The sequence below is a fragment of the Cervus elaphus genome, chromosome 29 (genome assembly GCF_910594005.1).
Source record: "Cervus elaphus chromosome 29, mCerEla1.1, whole genome shotgun sequence".
Lineage (NCBI taxonomy): Eukaryota > Metazoa > Chordata > Mammalia > Artiodactyla > Cervidae > Cervus > Cervus elaphus.
The window spans coordinates 40,486,201-40,508,649 of NC_057843.1; the positions used below are offsets into that span (position 1 = coordinate 40,486,201).

The window sequence follows — 22,449 nt, forward strand, 5'->3', positions numbered from 1 at the left end:
GGACCGGCCCAGCCCCGCCGGAGGCAGGAGGCAGGAGGCAGGAGGGAGGGGAAGGTCGCGGCGAGACACAGGGCGCAGGCACCCGACCGGCTCGGGCGGGGACTGGGGCTGGGGACGCGGAGGGCGGAAGGCGCGCGCACCCGACTGGCGCCAGCGTAAACTGAAACTGGGTCCGTGGAAGGGAGTGGGCGCGCCACACCTGGAGAGAGTGCGCCCACCAAGCCCCTGGCTGCCTGGACCGCTCTGACGGGGAAGGCACAGAGAGCGGGCGCAGCTTTTCGCTCCGCGCTTTTGTGGAACACCCGAGGGCTGGAACCTCGCGCAGCGCGGGGCGCGCTCCATATAGAACAGGCGGGAGCCTGAGCAGCGTCAGGCCCTCCCGGCAGCGCCAGCCCCTCCCCGCAGCGCCAGCCCCGCCCCACAGCAGCAGCCCCGCCCCGCAGCGCCAGCCCCTCCCTGCAGCGCCAGCCCCTCCCCGCAGCGCCAGCCCCGCCCCGCAGCGCCAGCCCCTCCCGGCAGCGCCAGCCCCGCCCGGCAGCGCCAGCCCCGCCCCGCAGCGGCAGCCCCTCCCCGCAGCGCCAGCCCCGCCCCGCAGCGCCAGCCCCTCCCCGCAGCGCCAGCCCCTCCCGGCAGCGCCAGCCCCGCCCGGCAGCGCCAGCCCCGCCCCACAGCAGCAGCCCCGCCCCGCAGCGCCAGCCCCTCCCGGCAGCGCAAGCCCAGCCCCGCAGCGGCAGCCCCTCCCCGCAGCGCCAGCCCCGCCCCGCAGCGCCAGCCCCTCCCCGCAGCGCCAGCCCCTCCCGGCAGTGCCAGCCCCGCCCGGCAGCGCCAGCCCCGCCCCACAGCAGCAGCCCCGCCCCGCAGCGCCAGCCCCTCCCGGCAGCGCAAGCCCAGCCCCGCAGCGGCAGCCCCTCCCCGCAGCGCCAGCCCCGCCCCACAGCGCCAGCCCCTCCCCGCAGTGCCAGTCCCTCCCCGCAGCGCCAGCCCCTCCCGGCAGCGCCAGCCCGCCCCCGCGGCGCAAGCCCCGCCCCGCAGCGGCAGCCCCGCCCCGCAGCGGCAGCCCCTCCCTGCCCCGCAGAGCGACGGAACTAGCTACCTGAATAAGAGTCCACCTCCGCCCGCCTGTGTCAGGACGGAAATGAGGCTCTGAAGAGACCGGCAAACAGAAGCCAAATAAACAAAGGGAACCGCTTCAGAAGGGACTGGTGCAACAGATTAAAATCCCTGTAGAAAACACTGACTACACCGGAAGGGGCCTGTAGATATCGAGAAGTGTGAGCTGGAACGAGGAGCTATCTGAAACTGAGCCGAACCCACACTGACCGCAACAGCTCCAGAGAAACTCCTAGATATAATTTTACTTTTCTCTCTTTTTTTTTCTTTTTTATTTTTTCTCTTTTATTTTCCTTTAAAATTCCCTATTACTCCCCCATTACTCCTTAACTTTCATTTCCATAGATTTTTACGATTTTTTTAATTAGGGAAAAAAAATTTTTTTTCTTTCTTTTTTTTCCTTTTTTTTTCTTTTTCTTTTTTCTTCTTTTTTTCTTTCCTTTTTCTCTTTTATTTTCTATTTTTCTTTTTCTCTTATTTCTTTTAAAGTCCTCTAGTACTCCTCTACTACTCCTTAATTTTCATTTTCAATACACTATAACCTTACAAAAAAAAAAGAGAAGCCCTATTTTTAAACTGAAGATTATTCTCTCCCAATCTTGACTCTCTGTTTTCTACCTCAGAACACCTCTATTTCCTCCTTTCCCCTTCTCTTTCCAATCCAATTCTGTGAATCTTTGTAGGTGACTGGGCTGCGGAGAACACTCTGGGAACAGACAGCTGCGTAGATCTGTCTCTCTCCTCTTGAGTCCCCCTTTTTCTCCTCCTGCTCATCTCTATCTCCCGCCTCCCTCTCCTCTTCTTCATGTAACTCTGTGAACCTCTCTGGGTGTCCATAACGGGGGAGAATCTTTTCGCCATTAACCTAGAAGTTTTCTAATCAGTGCTGTATAGTTGGAGAAGTCCTGAGACTACAGGAAGAATAAAACTGAAATCCAGAGGCAGGAGACTTAAGCCCAAAACCGGAGAACACCAGAAAACTCCTGACTACATGGAACTTTAAGTAATAAGTGACTGTCCAAAAGCCTCCATACCTACACTGAAACCAACCACCACCCAAGAGCCAATAAGTTTTAGAGCAAGACATACCACGCAAATTCTCCAGCAACGCAGGAACATAGCCCTGAACGTCAACATACAGGCTGCCCAAGGTCACACCTAACACATAGACCCATCTCAAAACTCATTACTGGGCACTCCACTGCTCTCCAAAGAGAAGAAATCAAGTTCCACGCACCAGAACACTGACGCAAGCTTCCCTAACCAGGAAACCTTGACAAGCCAATGGTCTAACCCCACCCACTGGGTAAATCCTCCACAATAAAAAGGAACCACAGACCTCCAGAATACAGAAAGCCCACTCCAGACTCAGCAGTCTAAACAAGATGAAAAGGCAAAGAAATACCCAACAGGTAAAGGAACATGAAAAATGCCCACCAAGTCAAACAAAAGAGGAGGAGATAGGGAATCTACCGAAAAAGAATTTAGAATAATGATAATAAAAATGATCCAAAATCTTGAAAACAAAATGGAGTTACAGATAAATAGCCTGGAAACAAAGATTGAAAAGATATAAGAAATGTTTAATAAAGACCTAGAAGAAATAAAAAAGAGTCAATTAAAAATGAACAGTGCAATGAATGAGATCAAAAACACTTTGGAGGGAACCAAGAGTAGAATAACGGAGGCAGAAGATAGGATAAGTGAGGTAGAAGATAAAATGGTGGAAATAAATGAAGCAGAGAGGAAAAAAGAAAAAAGGATCAAAAGAAATGAGGACAACCTCAGGGACCTCTGGGACAATGTGAAACGCCCCAACATTCGAATCATAGGAGTCCCAGAAGAAGAAGACAAAAAGAAAGGCCATGAGAAAATACTCGAGGAGATAATAGCTGAAAACTTCCCTAAAATGGGGAAGGAAATAGCCACCCAAGTCCAAGAAACCCAGAGAGTCCCAAACAGGATAAACCCAAGGTGAAACACCCCAAGACACATATTAATCAAATTAACAAAGATCAAACACAAAGAACAAATATTAAAAGCAGCAAGGGAGAAACAACAAATAACACACAAAGGGATTCCCATACGGATAACAGCTGATCTATCAATAGAAACCCTCCAGGCCAGAAGGGAATGGCAGGACGTACTGAAAGTAATGAAAGAGAATAACTTACAACCTAGATTACTGTATCCAGCAAGGATCTCATTCAGATATGAAGGAGAATTCAAAAGCTTTACAGATAAGCAAAAGCTGAGAGAATTCAGCACCACCAAACCAGCTCTTCAACAAATGCTAAAGGATCTTCTCTAGACAGGAAACATAAAAAGGTTGTATAAACGTGAACCCAAAACAACAAAGTAAATGGCAACGGGACCACACCTATCAATAATTACCCTAAATATAAATGGGTTGAATGCCCCAACCAAAAGACAAAGATTGGCTGAATGGATACAAAAATAAGACCCCTATATATGCTGTCTACAAGAGACCCACCTCAAAACAAGAGACACATACAGACTAAAAGTGAAGGGCTGGAAAAAAATATTTCATGCAAACGGAGACCAAAAGAAAGCAGGAGTCGCAATACTCATATCAGATAAAATAGACTTTCAAATAAAGGATGTGAAAAGAGACAAAGAAGGACACTACATAATGATCAAAGGATCAATCCAAGAAGAAGATATAACAATTATAAATATATATGCACCCAACATAGGAGCACCGCAATATGTACGGCAAACACTAATGAGTATGAAAGAGGAAATTAATAGTAACACAATAATAGTGGGAGACTTTAATACCCCACTCACAACTATGGATAGATCAACTAAACAGAAAATTAACAAGGAAACACAAACCTTAAATGGCACAATGGACCAGCTAGACCTAATTGATATCTATAGGACATTTCACCCCAAAACAATCAACTTCACCTTTTTCTCAAGTGCACACGGAACCTTCTCCAGAATAGATCACATCCTGGGCCATAAATCTGGTCTTGGAAGATTCAAAAAAATTGAAATCATTCCAGTCATCTTTTCTGACCACAGTGCAGTAAGATTAGATCTCAATTACAGGAAAAAAATTGTTAAAAATTCTAACATATGGAGGCTAAATAACACGCTTCTGAATAACCAACAAATCATAGAAGAAATCAAAAATGAAATCAAAATATGCATAGAAATGAATGAAAATGAAAACACAACCACCCAAAACCTATGGGACACTGTAAAAGCAGTGCTAAGGGGAAGGTTCATAGCATTACAGGCTTACATCAAGAAACAAGAAAAAAGCCAAATAAATAAACTAACTCTACACCTAAAGCAATTAGAGAAGGAAGAAAGGAAGAATCCCAGGGTTAGCAGAAGGAAAGAAATCTTAAAAATCAGGGCAGAAATAAATGCAAAAGAAACTAAAGAGACCATAGCAAAAATCAACAAAGCTAAAAGCTGGTTTTTTGAAAAAATAAACAAAATTGACAAACCATTAGCAAGACTCATTAAGAAACAAAGAGAGAAAAACAAAATTAACGAAATTAGAAATGAAAATGGAGAGATCACAACAGACAACACTGAAATACAAAGGATCATAAGAGACTACTACCAGCAGCTCTATGCCAATAAAATGGACAACTTGGATGAAATGGACAAATTCTTAGAAAAGTATAACCTTCCAAAACTGAACCAGGAAGAAGCAGAAGATCTTAACAGACCCATCACAAGCAAGGAAATCGAAACTGTAATCAAAAATCTTCCAGCAAACAAAAGCCCAGGACCAGATGGCTTCACAGCTGAATTCTACCAAAAATTTAGAGAAGAGCTAACACCTATCTTACTCAAACTCTTCCAGAAAATTGCAGATGAAGGTAAGCTTCCAAACTCATTCTATGAGGCCACCATCACCCTAATTCCAAAACCAGACAAAGATGCCACAAAAAAAGAAAACTACAGGCCAATATCACTGATGAACATAGATGCAAAAATCCTTAACAAAATTCTAGCAAACAGAATCCAACAACATATTAAAAAAATCATACACCACGACCAAGTGGGCTTTATCCCAGGAATGCAAGGTTTCTTTAATATCCGCAAATCAATCAATGTGATACACCACATTAACAAATTGAAAGATAAAAACCATATGATTATCTCAATAGATGCAGAGAAAGCCTTTGACAAAATTCAACACTCATTTATGATTAAAACTCTCCAAAAAGCAGGAATAGAAGGAACATACCTCAACATAATAAAAGCTATATATGACAAACCCACAGCAAGCATCACCCTCAATGGTGAACAATTGAAAGCATTTCCCCTGAAATCAGGAACAAGACAAGGGTGCCCACTCTCACCACTACTATTCAACATAGTGTTGGAAGTTTTGGCCACAGCAATCACAGCAGAAAAAGAAGCAAAAGGAATCCAGATAGGAAAAGAAGAAGTGAAACTCTCACTGTTTGCAGATGACATGATCCTCTACATAGAAAACCCTAAAGACTCTACCAGAAAATTACTAGAGCTAATCAATGAATATAGTAAAGTTTCAGGATATAAAATTAACACACAGAAATCCCTTGCATTCCTATATACTAACAATGAAAAAACAGAAAGAGAAATTAAGGAAACAATACCATTCACCATTGCAACAAAAAGAATAAAATACTTAGGAGTATATCTACCTAAAGAAACAAAAGACCTATACATAGAAAACTATAAAACACTGATGAAAGAAATCAAAGAGGACACAAACAGATGGAGAAACATACCGTGTTCATGGATTGGAAGAATCAATATTGTCAAAATGGCTATTCTACCCAAAGAAATCTATAGATTCAACGCAATCCCTATCAAGCTACCAACGGTATTTTTCACAGAACTAGACCAAAGAATTTCACAGTTTGTATGGAAATACAAAAAACCTCGAATAGCCAAAGTAATCTTGAGAAAGAAGAATGGAACTGGAGGAATCAACCTGCCTGACTTCAGACTCTACTACAAAGCCACAGTCATCAAGACAGTATGGTACTGGCACAAAGACAGAAATATAGATCAATGGAACAGAATAGAAAGCCCAGAGATAAATCCACGAACCTACGGACACCTTATCTTTGACAAAGGAGACAAGGATATACAATGGAAAAAAGACAACCTCTTTAACAAGTGGTGCTGGGAAAACTGGTCAACCACTTGTAAAAGACTGAAACTGGAACACTCTCTAACACCATACACAAAAATAAACTCAAAATGGATTAAAGATCTAAATGTAAGACCAGAAACTATAAAACTCCTAGAGGAGAACATAGGCAAAACACTCTCCGACATAAATCACAGCAAGATTCTCTATGACCCACCTCCCAGAATATTGGAAATAAAAGCAAAACTAAACAAATGGGACCTAATGAAACTTAAAAGCTTTTGCACTACAAAGGAAACTATAATAAGATGAAAAGACAGCCCTCAGATTGGGAGAAAATAATAGCAAATGAAGAAACAGACAAAGGTTAAATCTAAAAAATATACAAGCAACTCCTGCAGCTCAATTCCAGAAAAATAAATGACCCAATCAAAAAATGGGCCAAAGAACTAAACAGACATTTCTCCAAAGAAGACATACAGATGGCTAACAAACACATGAAAAGATGCTCAACATCCCTCATTATTAGAGAAATGCAAATCAAAACCACAATGAGGTACCATTACACGCCAGTCAGGATGGCTGCTATCCAAAAGTCTACAAGCAATAAATGCTGGAGAGGGTGTGGAGAAAAGGGAACCCTCTTACACTGTTGGTGGGAATGCAAACTAGTACAGCCGCTATGGAGAACAGTGTGGAGATTTCTTAAAAAACTGGAAATAGAACTGCCATATGACCCAGCAATCCCACTTCTGGGCATACACACTGAGGAAACCAGATCTGAAAGAGACACGTGCACCCCAATGTTCATCGCAGCACTGTTTATAATAGCCAGGACATGGAAGCAACCTAGATGCCCATCAGCAGATGAATGGATAAGGAAGCTGTGGTACATATACACCATGGAATATTACTCAGCCATTGAAAAGAATTCATTTGAATCAGTCCTAATGAGATGGATGAAACTGGAGCCCCTTATACAGAGTGAAGTAAGCCAGAAAGATAAAGAACATTACAGCATACTAACACATATATATGGAATTTAGAAAGATGGTAATGATAACCCTATATGCAAGACAGAAAAAGAGACACAGAAATACAGAACAGACTTTTGAACTCTGTGGGAGAATGTGAGGGTGGGATTTTTCAAAAGAACAGCATGTATACTATCTATGGTGAAACAGATCACCAGCCCAGGTGGGATGTATGAGACAAGTGCTCGGGCCTGGTGCACTGAGAAGACCCAGAGGAATCGGGTGGAGAGGGAGGTGGGAGGGGGGATCGGGATGGGGAATACGTGTAAATCTATGGCTGATTCATATCAATGTATGACAAAACCCACTGAAATGTTGTGAAGTAATTAGCCTCCAACTAATAAAAAAAAAAGAAAAAAAAAAAAAACCTGTGTTTTATAAGGACACATACCAACAAAAGGACATGCATAGAGCACATTGAAATGGTTGCCTTCGGACAGGTAAGGAATAGCAGTAGGATATAGGGAGAAGAAGAAAAAAAATATGAGCAGTCTTTTGAAGCCAAAGATAATAATGAACCTTGGAGAAGTATGATTAACTTAGCCAGAGTGTCTGAAAAGGAAAAAGAAGAGTTCTAGCAAAATAGATACAATTGAATTGTTAAAAGTGTCTAAAATCATATACATTTCTTGAGAAACTGGCACTTATTTGTTTATTTATTCTCTGAAGCTCTGACGAGTGTTTAATCTGCTTGTGTAAGTATCTCAAATAGGACCAAAAAAACCATAAAAATAATTCAGGGAAGTGGAATGGTGAGTATATAGAAAAGATAAGGCAAATTCAGGTGTGGGGTTACTATCCAAAATTCACACCTGAAGTCCTATAGATTTATTAGAGATGGGTCTCAGATTTGGCACCACACTATGGAGATGTCCTCCTTAGGCATCCACATTATCTGTAGTAACAGCCACCACAAAACCACTCAAGTACTAAGAAGCAGCCCAACTATTTCCCATCCTGAGATCAGAGAGAAATTTCTTCCTTGGGCTCTCCTAAGAAGGGTACTGTGTAATGGAATAGCGGCCTAGAAAATGAATTTCTATGGAAAGACTCATTCCAAAGCATGTCAGATACCTAAATGCTAATTTACTCTAACAGGTTTTGGGCTCCTTGCATTTCTGCACAATATCTAGGTTTCAGTTCTGAAAGAGCTGAGGAACTGTCCCTGCTGTTACAGGAAACCTGTGGTCCACAGACATTTGGGCTCTTCCACTGAGTTATGAACCAACAGGGCCAGAAATTTCCAGTTATTATAGCAATGGCTAATGAAAGCAAAAAGTAAATGATTCTTCTTCCAGATTTCAGAGTGCTGTTGTCTTGATACCCCTGAAGAAGAGGTGGGAGATGAAGAGAGAATGTTTTCCTCTGTCTTTCCCTGTGTCAACTTTAGCAGAATTAAATTTTTATTGACTAAACACCTAACATAGTAATTATTGTAGAGACTATAGAAAATAAATCCATTATGTGGAAGTGGGTGTCACCAGAAGAGTGAAATCAGCAAAAAGCAGTACAGAATGGGAAGGGTTAGTGGCAGGCACCCGCAGAAAAAGTCCTGTCTGAGAGGTAATCTCCAAATAGACGTTTGAGGGGTATGGGTGGGGCAGGAGAAGGAAAAGGGCAGTCTGGTGTTCTGATACATTCTGGGTTTGGAGCAACTGATCAAGTTCTTTTGAGCTTGATTGAAACAACCCGTGAACACTATCCAGTTAGATTTAATTATGTATTTATCAAGTGACCTCTGCTTATTAATTCAGGTTTTGAGAGCCTGAAAAAGGGAGGTATGGAAGATTGATGACAAAATAGCTGTAGTGATTTCCTTTCCTATATCATGTATGTGACTTTGTGATTCATTCCATTAGTAGGTGAACACTGTTTCTCCACACCTTGAATCTAGGCTGGCTTTGTGACTTGTTTTGGCCACTAAAATGTGGTAGAATTGGTAGTGTACCAGTTTTAAGCATAGATCAAATGTGTGCGTGTATCTGTGTCCTACTCTTTGTGACCCCAGGGACTGTAGCCCACCAGGCTCTTCTGTCCATGGGATTTCCCAGGCAAGAATACTGGAATGGGTTGCCATTTTCCACTCCAGGGGATCTTGCTGACCCAGGGATTGAACTTGCATCTCCTGCATTGGCAGGCAAATTCTTTACCACTGTGCCACATGGGGAAGCCTTCAGTTCAGTTCAGTCGCTCAGTCATGTCAGACTGCTTGTGACCCCATGAATCATAGCACGCCAGGCCTCCCTGTCCTTCACAAACTCCTGGAGTTTACTCAAACTCATGTCCATCGAGTCGGTGATGCCATCCAGCCATGTCATCCTCTGTCATCCCCTTCACCTCCTGCCCCCAATCCCTCCCAGCATCAGGGTCTTTTCAAATGAGTCAACTCTTCGCATGAAGTGGCCAAAGTTTTGGAGCTTCAGCATCAGTCCCTCCAATGAACACCCAGGACTGATCTCCTCTAGGATGGACTGATTGGATCTCCTTTCAGTCCAAGAAACTAGAATATCTTTAATTACTCCTAAATTGCTTTGAACCCACTACTGTAAATTCTATAGGTTCCTTTCCTACAGCAGAGTTTCCTACCCTTGGTTTATATTGGGTTGATGCAAAAGTAATTGCAGTTTTGCATTGTTGAACTGTGCTGTTTGATACTGGAATACATTCTTAGATAAGTGTATTACACATTATGTTATACATCATTTTAATGTGCATTTCTCACTTTGTTTTTTTGCTAATGACTTATTACTTGCTGTTTATTTTATATTTATTTTAGACTATGAGAATGATGTTAGACAAAAAACAAATTTGAGAGATTTTTTTAATCTATTTTTTTTTATTGAATGATAATTGCTTTACAGAATTTTGTTGTTTTCTGTCAAACCTCAACATGAATCAGCCATAAGTATACATATATCCCCTCCCTTTTGAACCTCCCTCTCATGTCCGGCCCAATCCCACCCCTCTAGATTGATACAGAGTCCCTGTTTGAATTTCCTGAGCCATACAGCAAATTCCCGTTGGCTATCTATTTTACATATGGTAATGTGAGTTTCCATGTTACTTTTTCCATACATCTCACCCTCTCCTCCCCTCTCCTCATGTCCATAAGCCTATTCTGTATGTCTGTTTCTCCACTGTTATCCTGTAAATAAGTTCTTAAGTACCATTTTTCTAGATTTCTTATACATGCGTTCAATTCAGTTCAGTTCAGTAGCTCAGTCGTGTCCAACTCTTTGAGACCCCATGAATCGCAGCACGCCAGGCCTCCCTGTCCATCAGAAACTCCCAGAGTTTACTCAAACTCATGCCCATCGAGTCAGTGATGCCATCCAGCCATTTCATCCTCTGTCGTCCCCTTCTCCTCCTGCTCCCAATCCCTCCCAGCATCAGGGTCTTTTCAAATAAGTCAGCTCTTAGCATCAGCTGGCCAAAGTATTGGAGCTTCAGCTTCAGCATCAGTCCTTCCAGTAAACACCCAGGACTGATCTCCTTTAGGATGGACTGGTTGGATAGGGACTCTCAAGAGTCTTCTCCAACACCACAGTTCAAAAGCATCCATTTTTCAGTGTCCAGCTTTCTTCACAGTCCAACTCTCACATCCATACATGACCACTGGAAAAACCATAGCCTTGACTAGACAGACCTTTGTTGGCAAAGTAATGTCTCTGCTTTCTAATATGCTATCTAGGTTGGTCATAACTTTCCTTCCAAGGAGTAAGCCTCTTTTAATCTCATGGCTGCAATCACCATCTGCAGTGATTTTGGAGCCCAAAAAAATAAAGTCTGACACTGTTTCCACTGTCTCCCCATCTATTTCCCATGAGGTAATGGGACCAGATGCCATGATCTTAGTTTTCTGAAGTAGAATATATTTATCTTGCTCTTTCTCTTTCTGACTGACTTCACTGTGTATAATAGGTTCTAGGTTCATCCACCACATCAGAACTGACTCACATGTGTTCCTTTTTATGGCTGAGTAATAATATTCCATTGTGTTTATGTACCACAACTTCTTTACCCATTCATCTGTTGATGGACATCTAGGTTGCTTCCATGTTCTAGCTATTGTAAATAGCACTGCAATGAACAACGGGATACATGTGTCTTTTTCAATTTTGGTTTCCTCAGGGTATATGCCTAGATTTGGGATTGCTGGGCCATATAGTGGTTTTAGTCCTAGTTTTTTAAGGACTCTGCATACCATCTTCCATAGTGGCTGTATCAATATACATTCCCACCAAAACAGTGTTCCCTTTTCTCCACATCATCTCCAGCATTTATGGTTTGTAGTCTTTTTGATGATGCCCATTCTGACCAGTGTGAGGTGATATCTCATTGTAGTTTTGATTTGCATTTCTGTAATAATGAGCGATGTTGAGCATCTTTTCATGTGTTTGTTAGCCATCTGTATGTCTTCTTTGGAGAAATATCTGTTTAAGCCTCTTCCCCACTTTTTGATTGGGTTGTTTTGTTTTCTGGCATTGAGCTGTATGAGCTGCTTGTATATTTTGGAAATTAATCCTTTGTCAGTTGTTTCATTTGCTAGTATTTTCTCCTGTTCTGAGAGTTGTCTTTTCACCTTGCTTACAGTTTCCTTTGCTATGCAAAAGCTTTTAAGTTTAATCAGATCCCACTTGTTTACTTTTGTTTTTATTTCCATTCCTCTAGGAGGTGGGTCATAGAGGATCTTGCTTTGATTTGTGTCATCAAGTACTCTGCCTATGTTTTCCTCTAAGAGTTTCTGGTCTTACATTTAGGTCTTTAATCCATTTTGAGTTAATCTTTGTGTATGGTGTTAGGAAGTTTTCTAATTTCATTCTTTTACATGTAGCTGTTCAGTTTTTCCAGCACCATTTATTGAAGAGGCTGTTTTTGCCCCATTGTATATTCTTGCCTCCTTTGCCAAAAATAAGGTACCCATAGGTGCATGGGCTTATTTCTGTGCTTTCTATCTTGTTCCCTTGGTCTATATTTCTGTTTTTGTGCCAGTACCATACTGTCTTGATGACTGTAGCTTTGTAGTATAACCTGAAGTCAGGAAGGTTGATTCCTCCAGCTCCGTTCTTCTTTCTCAAGATTGCTTTGGCTATGCAGGGTCTGTGTTTCTATTAGAATTATGAGATTTTTTGTTCTAGTTCTGTGAAAAATGCCAATGGCAATTTGATAGGGATCACATTGAATCTGTAGATTGTGTTTGGTAGTATAGTCATTTTCACAATATTGATTCTTCCTACCCAGGAACATGGAATCTCTCTCCATCTGTTTATGTCATCTTTGATTTCTTTCATCAGTGTCTTATAATTTTCTGTGTACAGTTTTTTGTCTCCTTAGGTAAGTTTATTTCAAGTTATTTAATTCTTTTTGTTGCGGTGGTGAATGGGATTGATTCCTTAATTTCTCTTTCTGAGTTTTCATTGTTAGCATATAGAAATGCAAGTGATTTCTGCATATTGATTTTGTATCCTGAAACTTTGCTAAATTCACTGATTAGCTCTAGTAATTTTCTGATACTATCTTTAGGATTTTCTATGTAGAGTATCATGTCATCTGCAAACAGTGAGAGCTTTACTTCTTCTTTTCTGATTTGCATTCCTTTTATTTCTTTTTCTTCTCTGATTGCTGTAGCTAGGACTTCCAGTACCATGTTGAATAATAGTGGTGACAGTGGACACTCCTGTCTTGTTCCTGATCTTCATTTTTTGTAGAGTTTTAATCAAAAGTGGGTGCTGAATTTTGTCAAAGGCTTTTTCTGCATCTGTTGAGATTATCATATGGTTTTTATCTTTTAATTTGTTAATATGGTGTACCACATTGATTGCTTTGCATATATTGAAGAATCCTTGCATTCTTGGAATAAATCAAACTTGATCATGGTGTATGAGCTTTTCGACGTGTTGCTGAATTCTGTCTGCTAAAATTTTGTTGAGGATTTTTGCATCTATGTCCATCAGTGATATTGGCCTGTAGTTTCCTTTCTTTGTGTTGTCTTTGTCTGGTTTTGGTATCAGGGTGATCAGTTCAGTCACTCAGTTATGTCTGACTCCTTGCGGCCCCATGGACTGCAGCATGCTAGGCCTCTCTGTCCATCACCAACTCCCAGAGTTTACTCAGACTCATGTCCATTGAGTCGGTGATGCCATCAAACCGTCTCATCCTCTGTCATCCCCTTCTCCTCCCACCTTCAATCTTTCCCAGCATCAAGGTCTTCTCAAATGAGTCAGTTCTTTTTATCAGGTGGCCAAAGTATTGGAGTTTCAGCTTCAACATCAATCCTTCCAGTGAATATTCTGGACTGATTTCCTTTAGGATGGACTGGTTGGATCTCCTTGCTGTCCAAGGGACTCTCAAGAGTCTTCTCCAACACCATGGTTCAAAAGCATCAACTCCTCGGCACTCAACTTTCTTTATAGTCCAACTCTTATATCCATACATGACTGCTGGAAACACCATAGCCTTGACTAGATGGGCTTTTGTTGGCAAAGTAATGTCTCTTCTTTTTAATATGCTCTCTATTTTGGTTATAACTTTTCTCCCAAGGAGTAAGCATCTTTTTATTTCATGGCTGTAGTCACCATCTACAGTGATTTTGGAGCTCCAAAAAAATAAAGTCTGCCACTGTTTCCACTGTTTCCCCATCTATTTGTCATGAAGTGATGGGACTGGATGCCATGGTTTTAGTTTTCTGAATGTTGAGCTTTAAGCCAACTTTTCCCATTCTCCTCTTTCACTTTCATCAAGAGGTTCTTTAGTTCTTCTTTGCTTTCTGCCATAAGGGTGGTGTCACCTGCATATCTGAGCTTATTGATATTTCTCCTGCCAATCTTGATTCCAGCTTGTGCTTCATCCAGCCCAGCATTTCTCAGGATGTACTCTGTGTATAAGTTAAATAAGCAGAGTGATAATATACAGCCTTGACATACTCCTTTTCCTATTTGGAACCAGTCTGTTCCAGGTGATGGTGGTCTCATAGAATGAGTTTGGAAGTGTTCTTTTCTCTGCATTTTTTTGGAAAGAATTTTAGAAGGATAGGCATTAGCTCTCTTCTAAATGTTTGATAGAATTCTCCTGTGAAGCGATCTGGTCCTGGGCTTTTGTTTTTTGGGAGATTTTTTTTAAATCACAGGTTCAATTTCAGTGCTTATAATTGGGTTGTTCATAATTTCTATTTCTTCCTGGTTCAGTCTTGGAATATTGAACTTTTGTAAGAATCTGTCAATTTCTTCCAGGTTATGCATTTTATTTCCATATAGTTGTTCATATTGTCTCTTATAATCCTTTGTATTTCTGCACTGTCTGTTGTAACCTCTCCTTTTTCGTTTCTAATTTTGTTGATTTGATTCTTCTTTCTTTTTTTTTTTCTTGATGAGTCTGGCTAAAAGTTTGTCAATTTTGTTTATCTTCTCAAAGAACCAGCTTTTAGTTTTATTAATCTTTACTATTGTTTCTTTCATTCCTTTTTCATTTATTTCTGCTTGAATCTTTGTGATTTCTTTCCTTCTACTAATTTTGGGGTGTTTTTGTTCTTTTTTTTCCAGTTGTTTTAGGTGTAAAGTTAGGCTGTATATTCGATGTTTTTCATGTTTCTTAAGGTAGGATTGTATTGCTATAAACTTCCCTCTTAGAACTGCTTTTGCAGCATCCCATATGTTTTGAGATGTCGTGTTTTCATTGTCATTTGTTTCTAGAAATTTTTTTTACTTCTTCAGTAACCTGTTGGTTATTTAGAAATGTGTTGTTTAATCTCCATGTGTTTGTGTTTCTTAGACTTTTTTTCCTTGTAATTAATATCTAGTCTCATAGACTTATGGTCAGAGAAGATGCTTTATACAATTTCAATTTTCTTAAATTTACTGAGGTTTGATTTGTGACCCAAGATGTGGTCTATCCTGGAGAATGTTCCATGTGTACTTGAGAAGAAGGTTATTCTTCTGCATTTGTATGGAGTGTCCTGAAGATATCAATGAGATCCATCTCATCTAATGTATCATTTAAGACTTGTGTTTCCTTATTAATTTTCTGTTTTGATGATCTGCCCATTGGTGTGAGTGGGGTGTTAAAGCTTCATGTTATTACTGTGTTACTGTTAATTTCTCCTTTTATGTCTGTCAGTGTTTGTCTTATGTATTGAGGTGCTTCTATGTTGGGTGCATAGATATTTACAGTTATTATGTCTTCCTCTTGGATTGATCCCTTGATCATTATGTGGTGTCCTTCCTTATCTCTTCTAATCTTCTTTATTTTAAGGTCTATTTTGTCTGATATGAGGATTGCTACTCTGGTTTTCTTTTGCTTCCCATTTGCAAGGAATATATTTTTCCATCCTCTCACTTTCGGTCTGTATGTGTATTTAGGTCTAAAGTGGATTTCTTGTAGACAGCATATATATGGGTTCTGTTTTTGCATCCATTTAGCCAGTCTGTGTCTTTTGGTTGGAACATTTAATCCATTTACATTTAAAGTAATTATTAATATGTATGTTCCTATTGCCATTTTCTTAATTGTTTGTGGTTTATTTTGTAGATCTTTTTTCTTCTCTTGTATTTGTTGGCTATACAAGTCCCTTTAACATTTGTTGTAAAGCTGGTTTGGTGGTACTGAATTCTCTTAACTTTTGCTTGTCTGAAAAGCTTTATATTTCTCCATCAATTTTGAATGAGATCCTTGCTGGGTACTATAATCTTAGTTGTATATTTTCCCCTTTCAATACTTTAAATATATCCTGCCATTCTCTTCTGGCCTGCAGAGTTTCTGCTGAAAGGTCAGCTATTAAGTGTATGGGGTTTCCCTTGTATGTTATTTGTGGCTTCTCCCTTGCTGCTTTTAATATTCTTTCTTTGTGTTTAGTCATTGTTAGTTTGATTAGTATGTGTCTTGGTGTGTTTCTCCTTGTGTTTATCCTGTATGGGACTCTTTGTGACTCTTGGACTTGATGGACTATTCCTTTTCCTTGTTGTTAAGTAAGCAAAAAAGTTAAATAAGCAGGGTGACAATATACAGCCTTGACATACTCCTTTTCCTGTTTGGAACCAGTCTGTTCCAGGTGATGGTGGTCTCATAGAATGAGTTTGGAAGTGTTCCTTCCTCTGCAGTTCTTAAAAAGATTTTTAGAAACTCTTTCAATTTTCAACTGTAATCTCTTCAAAAATTTTCTCATACCCTTTGTTTCTCTCTTCTTTTTCTGGGACCCCTATAATTCAAATATTGGTACATTGTTATTGTCCCAGAGGTCTCTGAGACTATCCTCAGTTCTTTTCATTCTTTTTACTTTATTCTGATCTTCAGAAGTTATTTCCACCATTTTATCTTCCAGCTCACTGATTCGTTCTTCTGCTTCCCATTATTCCTTGCAAATGGGAAGCAAAATAAAACCAGAGTAGCAATCCTCATGTCAGACAAAATAGACCTTAAAATAAAGAAGATTACAAGAGATAAGGAAGGACACTACCTAATGATCAAGGGATCAATCCAAGAGGAAGACTTGGTGATGGACAGGGAGGCCTGGCGTGCTGTAGTTCATAGGGTTGCAAGGAGTCAGACATGACTGAGAGGCTGAATTGAACTGAACTGAGAGTTAGTTCTCTGGTAGTCTTGGGTCTTGGACTCAGTGCTCCCACTCCAAAGGCTCAAGACTTGAGCTCGAGTTTTATATTGTTCTATATATTCTTTTCCTCTGCTTGGACACTCCTGTCCACTCTCAGCTGGTACTCTGCATGCACTTCTGTGTCTGAACGTGTATTATTGATGTATCCATGAAGAGAGATGTCCTCCATGTCCACCTACTCCTCCACCATCTTGTTTTGAGAGATTTTTTTATTTGAGTTCAAAATGGATTGTAAAGTAGCAGAGACAACTTGAAGCATCAACAACGCATTTGGTCCAGGAATTGCTAATGAACGTACAGTGCAGTGGTGATTCAAGAAGTTTTGCAAAGGAGTTGAAAGTCTTTAAGATGAGGAGCATAGTGGCTAGCCATAAGAAGTTAACAGTGACAATTCAGAGGATCATCAAAGCTAACCCTCTTACCACTACACGAGAAGTTGCCAATGAGTTGAACACTGACCCTTCTCTGGTCATTCAGCATTTGAAGCAAATTGGAAAGGTAATAAAGCTCGGTAAGTGGGTACCCCATGAGTTGACTGAAAATTTAAAAAATTGGTATTTTGAAGTGTTATCTTCTCTGATTCTATACAACAGCAGCAAACCATTTCTTGATCAGATTGTGACATGTGATAAAAAGTGGATTTTATATGACAACTGGCAACAACCAGCTCAGCAGTTGGACTGAGAAGAAGCTTCAAAGCACTTCCCAAAGACAAACTTGCACCAAAAACCAGTTATGGTCATTGTTTGGTGATCTGCTGCCCATCTGACCTACTACAGCTTTCTGAATTCCAGCAAAACCATTACATCTGAGAAGTATGTTCAGCAAATCAGTGAGATGCACAGAAAACTGCATTGTCTGCAGCCAGCATTGGTTTCAACAGAAAGGGCCCAATTCTTTTCAGTGACAATGCTGCAGCAGAACCAACACTTCAAAAGTTGAACAAACTGGGCTACAAGTTTTGCCTCATGCTCCGTATTCACCTGACATCTCGTCAACCAACTACCACTTATTCAATCATCTTTTTGTAGGGAAAATGCTTCTACAACCAGCATGAAGCAGAAAATGTTTTCCAAAAGTTCATCAAATCCTGAAGCATGGATTTTTATGCTACAGGAATAAACAAACTTATTTCTCATTGGCAAAAATGTGTTAATTGTAATGGTTCCTATTTTGATTAATACAGATGTGTCTGTCTGAGCCTAGTTATAATGATTTAAAATTCACATTCCAAAACTGCAATTACTTTTTTATCAACCTAAATATCTCACCATTTTCCTTGAGGTTGAGGGGGGAATGGACACAAAAATATCTGTCACAGGGAAGCTGGAAAATCCCCACTTTTAATTGGTTCTCCAGTGGTTTCTGTGACTTCTGACCCCCTGACAGTTTCCTTTCTGTAAGTTTTGTCATCAGTTTTATTGTGAGGAATTCGACTGGACTTAATGTTTGTAGCAAGGGGGAGAGGCATGGTGAAACCAGGCCCCTCTCTCCTCCGAGTCCTTGGCATCTATTACGTGGTGGCCAGGTCTCATTAGTGCCACTACTGCTGGGCTGGCAGATCTCTTGAAAGCAGGAATGGAGGACTCAGGGATTCACTAATGACTCCTGGGGAGATGCAAGAGGAGGGTTACTGTCTTAGGGAGGTCATTGTGAAAATGCGCCTGTCTGTGTCTTGCACAAAATGAAAGATGATTTCTTTCCTTTCCGAACTGCTAAAGAAATTCTTAGGCCATCCACAGAAGAAAATAATCAGAATTTAGGACTCAGTTTATTAAGTATTTAGGAACTTTGGTTGTATTTTGGGGAAATTAAAAATTTTCCCATGCTCTTTTTCCTTTTCAGAAATTAAAGAGTTCGACCATTGTGGTACAAGGATTTTGAGATGGAACTAGAGGGCTTGGTTTTGAGGCGCACTTGGCTTCCCGGCTGTGTCATGCACACTGTCTGTGGCAAGTTACTTAGGTTTCCTGAGACCTCAATTTTAATATATAAAGTGAGAATGGTATAAATTTGTCATGGGGATTAAGCAATTTAACTATGTATAATTCCTAGCATACCTGGAGCATTAAAACACTTGATAAAAGCAGTTCTTTCCATTTTCTCCTCTTTCTTACCTTCTCTGGCTTTTAGTTATATTGTTGTTGCTTGTTTGCTTGCCTGAATATGTATTTGTTTTACTATGAAGGATGAGTTTTCAGAAAACAGGAAGAAATTTGTACCAAAATCTTTAAACTGCTTATACCTTTTACCTAATAATCTCACTTTTATACAAGCGTCCAAAATTTTAAAAGTACAAAGCTGTAGTCATAAAAAGATTCACTGTTGCTTTAAAAAAAAAATTCTCCTTCCTGGTCATTGTCCTGCTTGCCTTGTTAAAAAAATACCTCATCACTTTCTTCACTCCTCCCCCTTTTCTTTTATCATATGTGCTATTTGCTGCTTATTATTGTTTCCATGCAGTTAGTAAATTTTTATCCCTTCCCCTAATAGTTAAGAATAGACCAGTGTTAATTTCCTGTGGATTCAATATAAATCATTTCCTTCTAAAAAGATTGTCAAATAGGCTTATTTCTTTATTTTAGGTAGCCAGTTTCCAGGAGAAGGGAGAGGGAACAAGACTCTGGATTATAACCCATCTTACATGTTTATGCATCTATTGGGAGATATTTTATAATAATAACTATGCCAATTCTTCATAATGTTTGGAATGAAATGGTCAAAGAGTACTCTATGGAAACAGTTAAGAAAGCAAATAAAATGGGGAAAGGGAATTTGTTTTGGTTGGTCAGTTGCTACATGCTCATCCCTATGCTGGGTCATTTCAAACTGCTGCTTTTACAAAGTCCCTGCCAGTTAAGTGTTTTATTTGTCATTGAGGTAGAGCTGAGTTATAGTATTAAACTAGTTTCAGGTATACAACACAGTGATTCAAATTTTTTTAGATTATACTCTTTTTAGTTATTATAAAGTATTGACTGTATGGTATATTCCCTGTATAGTATATCCTTGTAGCTTATTTAATTAACACATAGCTTGTATGTTAATCCCGTACTCCTCGATTGCCCCTCCCACCTTCTCCCCTCTGGTAACCACTAGTTTGTTCTCTATATTTGTGAGTCTGTTCTTTTTCATTGCATTCACTAGTTCATTTTAGTTTTTAGATTCCACATATAAGTGATAATGTATAATATTTGTCTCTGACTTATTTTACTCAGCATAATTCCCTTGAGGTCCATCCCTGTTGTTGAATATGGCAAAATTTGTTATTTTTATGGCTAAGGAGTATTCCATTATATTTAAATATACTACATTTTCTTTATCCATTCATCTGTTTATGGAAACTTAGCTATTGTAAATAATGGTGCTTCCATATCTTGGCTACCGTAAATAATGGTGCTGTGAACATTGTGGTGCATGTATCTTTCAAATTAGTGTTTCCACTTTCTTCTGATATATAGCCAGGAGTGAAATTGATGGGTCATATGGTAGTTCTATTTTTAGTTTTTTGTTGAACCTCCATGTTGTTTTCCACAGTAACTACACCAATTTACATTCCCATCAACAGTTTACTAGAGTTCCCTTTTCTTCACATCCTCACCAATATTTGTTTTTTGTGGTTTTCTGTATGTCTTCTTTGGAAAAATGTCTATTCAGGTCTTCTGCCCATTTTTTAATTAAGCTGTCTTTTGATATTGAGTGGTATGGGCTGTTGATATATTTTGGATATCAATCCCTCGTTGGTCATATCATTTGCAAATATTTTCTCCCGTTCTATTGGTTGTCTTTTTGTTTTATTGATGGTTTCCTTTGCTGTGCAAAAGCTTTTAAGTTTAATTAGGTTCCATTTGTTTATTTTTGCTTTTGTTTCCTTTGCCTCAGGAGACAAGCAAAAAAATGTTGCTATAATTTATGTCAAAGAATATTCCGCCTATGTTTTCATTTAGGAATTTTATGGTTTCAGGTCTTACATTTAGATCTTTAGTCCATTTTGAATTTATCTTTATTCATGGTGTGAGAAAATGTTCTAATTTCATTCTTTTAGATGTAGTTGTCCAGTATTCCAAGCACTGTTTATTGAAGAGACTATCTTTTCTCCATTGTATATTCTTGCCTCCTTTGTTGTGAATTAATTGACCATAAGTGTGTAGGTTTATTTATTTATTTTTGAGCTCTCTATTCTGGCCCTTTGATAGATGTGTTCATTTTTCTGCCAGTATCATACTGTTTTGATTGCTGTAAATTTGCAGTGTAATCTGAAGTCAGGGAACGTGATTTTTTTCCAGCTCTGTTCTTCTTTCTCAAGGTTGTTTTGGCTATTAGAGGTCTTTCAGGTTTCCATGCAAGTGTTAAGTTTATTTGTCCCAGTTCTGTGGGGGCATAGGGAAAACAGGAAAGGGTTGAAGTAAGTGAAGGACAGAGGATTATTTAACAGAGGGAAGCTATTCTGTATGATAACTGTAATGATGGACACATGATATTATGCATTTGTCAGAAACCCATAGAACTTTATAAAACAAAGAGTGAAACTTAAATATGCAAATTTAAAAAATCATGTAGTATGTTGGGAATGCCAGGATAAAATGCAGAATTGTGATAAAACAATATAACCATACTACAAATGTGTTAAACAACCTCTCTAAAATGTGTAGAGGAACAAAAGTGCTGACCTAAGTAACCTCAGAAACAAGTAGAGTCTGTAAGACTAAAGGCAAAAGGAACTGTACGTAAGCACTCAGCTCTAGTTGATAAAAACTGTTTCCCAGGGGGGACATATTAATGATTTTAATAGCACTACACATGCATACTGAAACTCAACAACTAAGTAATGGAATGGGCAATGGTGGGAGTCAAGTTTGGTTGGAGGTTACAGATAAGTTAAAAGAGGAGGCTGGATCATCCGTGTGATAACAGAGTTGGACACATCAATATAGGATCATGTTAGCTTAATATAAACACAGATGGGTATATTTAGAGACACTTATAGATATGTGTATATACATGGATTTGCACACACACACACACACACTTCCTTGTTCTGTCAGCTGAGAGGGCCTAGAGGCAATGACACTCCAGCAGCAGTGAGCACACCAAGCACCCAGATCATGCTTTCTAATATTCTTCTTCAACAAAAGAAACCAGACTCCCATATGTATACTTATGGCTGATTCACCTGGTTGTGTTGCAGAAACCAGCACAACATAGTAAGGCAATTATCCTCCAGTTAAAAATTTAGAAGTTTTTTTAAAAAGGAACCAGGACTTGGATAAACGACTGATTTTAGGTCTAGGGTATAAAATAAACAGTATAAGCATGGATCATCTTACTGAACCAAAAAATAAGAAAGTGCTCAGAGAACAACGACACAGTGATGGGGATGTGTCAGAGGGCTACAGCCACCTGAAAGGGCTCCTAATGGCCAAAGCAGGAACATGGGAGCAACAAAAATAAATGAAGTAGTGTAGGACTGAAAATGAAAGTAGAACATAAATAAATGAGTCCATACTGAAATGGATCGATCTTTGAATAAATAAAGGGAAATAGACAAATTCTCTGTAACAAAGCAT

General features: G+C 39.7%; 1 long non-coding RNA gene across 1 annotated transcript in view; it reads left to right on the forward strand.

The window, feature by feature from the left end:
- The window catches only part of LOC122685923, a 79,708-nt gene that overhangs the window by 307 nt on the left and 56,952 nt on the right, over positions 1-22,449 (forward strand). The window lies entirely within an intron of this gene.